Raw genomic sequence first — 2,480 nt, 5'->3', positions numbered from 1 at the left:
AGCCGTGTCGTCGAGCCCCCTCTGAGCACCCGTGGGGTCCCGGCCCGAGCGCCCGACTTGCCCGCCCATTGGCCGGCCGCCGCCGGGTGCTCGGTTCGTGGCGTCCCATGTCCCGTGTGTCCCGCCTTTCCGTTCCCGACCCTGTCTTTTTTTGTCTTTTCACATGTATCCTTTAGTTTCCCGCTGGCCAGCCTGAGGCGGCGCCGCCTTGCTGTTGGCCCCTCTCTTCCCATGCAGCAGGGGCGGGCGGGGGAGCTGGTGCCATTGTTAGGACCCGTACGAGTCCGCTCAGACCCCAGATACCAATACGACTCTTAGCAGTGGATCGCTTGGCTCGTGCGTCGATGAAGAACGCAGCGAGCTGCAAGAATTAATGTGAATTGCAGGACACATTGATCATGGACACTTCGAACGCACTTGCGGCCCCGGATTCCTCCTGGGGCTACGCCTGTCTGAGAGTCACTTGAAGATCAATCGCCGCCCCCCCCCCCGCGGTTTCGCCGCTGCGGGGTGTGCGTCGCGCGGCTGGGACTCTGATCGCAGGGCCTCTCCCCTGGGCCCTCCTTCTCCCGAAGTTCAGACGTGGGCGACGTCCGGCGGTCATCCATGCCCGGTGGGTCTGCGCCAGCCTTGTCCTCCTGGTCCATGGCGCCGCGCCTCGGCCACCCTCCTCATGGCTCCTTCCTGCTCTCTCCGCCACTCCCGCTACCATCCTCGCCCGCTCTGCCCCACCGTGGGGACTTGTCGGCGTGGGCCGGTCGGGTGCCTGGGCGCAAGAGGGGCTGCATCGTCGGGGTCGGTCATCGCGCCTCCGGTCTGGTGGGAGGCGGGCCCTGCCCACTGGCTCGGTGCATCCGCCGCCGCCACGCACCCGCCAGTGCGCGCAGAGAGAGCGACCTGCAAGGGTCGGATGGGGGGGGCATACCGCACCCGCGGGGGCCTGTCTCAGGTCCCTCTCCTCCCCACCTCACTCTGCTAGGGGCTGACCGCTCCGGCGCCAGCCGGCAGGATGCCGGGGCGTCCGTGAGCTGACGTGACTTGCCCCAGGGATGTGGGAGCTGGCCAGGGTAGAGAGGTCGCAGGCCCAGGCCTGGGACCCCGGCGCCCTCTCGCTCTCCTCTCCGTCCGTCCGCCCGCGGCCGCGCGCGCCCTCCTTTCCTCCTTCCCCTCTCGACCGTGACCTCAGATCAGACGTGATGACCCGCTGAATTTAAGCATATTAGTCAGCGGAGGAAAAGAAACTAACCAGGATTCCCTCAGTAACGGCGAGTGAACAGGGAAGAGCCCAGCGCCGAATCCCCGCCGCGCGCCGCGGCGCGGGAAATGTGGCGTACGGAAGACCCACTCCCCAGCGCCGCTCGTGGGGGGGCCCAAGTTCTTCTGATCGAGGCCCAGCCCGTGGACAGTGTGAGGCTGGTAGTGGGCCCAGGCCCGGGTCTTCCCGGGGTCAGGTTGCTTGGGAATGCAGCCAAAACCAAGTGGTAAATGCCATTTAAGGCTAAATATCTGCACGAGACCAATAGCCAACAAGTACAGTAAGGAAAAGTTGAAAAGAACTTTGAAGAGAGAGTTCAAGAGGGCGTGAAACCGTTAAGAGGTAAACGGGTGGGGTCCGCGCAGTCCGCCCGGAGGATTCAACCCGGCGGCCCACGTTCAGCCGTGCCAGTGATCCCGGCGGGTCTTTCCCGCTCCCCGTTCCTCTGACCTCTCCACCCGCGCATCTTTCTCCCCCCTCCATGCGTCCCGCCGTCGCCTTCCCTGCTCCTCCCTCCGGGGGGGGTGTCGGTGAGCACTCAGGCGGCGGGCGTGGGGTGCAGTGGGGCGGGCAGGTGGGGCCGGGTGGGGTTGGCGGGGGACCGCCCCCCTAAGTCTGCGACTGGCCGCCGCAGGGCGCACTTCCAGCGTGGCAGTGTGCCCAGACTGTCTCCGGGACCGCTGGAAAGGCCCGGCGGGGAAGGTGGCTGGGGGTGGGGGGGCGGTGCGGCATCACCCGTGGGCCCCGGACCACCCCGCCCCGAGTGTTACAACACATCCTCTCCATACAGAAGACATTGACAGACAGACAGACAGACACTTGCGCACACACACACACTCACGCAGACACACACACACACACACACAAATATTTAAAATGTTTAAAAAAAACAGTCTTCCTGTATAAAAGAGGTTTAAAGGGAAGCTGGTTGACAGAACGTTTCTGTGGTTTTTTTATTCCCTTTTTTACCAAATAGGAGGTAGATGTGTTGTCTCTTTTATTAAAAGCCAAAGTATTAAGTGGCGAGCCGATGTTTCAACTTTCACCATTCTGTTCCTTTCACCAAAAAGAGGGGGTGTTGCTTCTTTGGCTTTTCCTTATTTGAAACTAAATGAAAGTGTAGAACTAGAGTTTTAAAAAGGTTACTCATTGTCAGAGTCCGAATGTGCAGGGCCGGACGTGCCTGAGGGAGAGTCAGAGATAGGACTTGCCAAACCAGCTATCA

The 2,480-nt window shown here is 62.1% G+C and overlaps 1 non-coding gene across 1 annotated transcript; it reads left to right on the top strand.

Moving 5' to 3' along the window:
• The first annotated feature begins 309 nt into the window (after positions 1 to 309).
• Positions 310 to 462, top strand: LOC116890471. Its single transcript, XR_004386660.1, has one exon. It is a non-coding gene; the product is annotated as a 5.8S ribosomal RNA (ribosomal RNA).
• The last annotated feature ends 2,018 nt before the right edge of the window (positions 463 to 2,480 follow it).

Source organism: Rattus rattus, chromosome 1 (assembly GCF_011064425.1).
Source record: "Rattus rattus isolate New Zealand chromosome 1, Rrattus_CSIRO_v1, whole genome shotgun sequence".
Lineage (NCBI taxonomy): Eukaryota > Metazoa > Chordata > Mammalia > Rodentia > Muridae > Rattus > Rattus rattus.
Note: the sequence above shows the minus strand (reverse complement) of the source record. Positions and strands in the feature narration are given on the sequence as shown.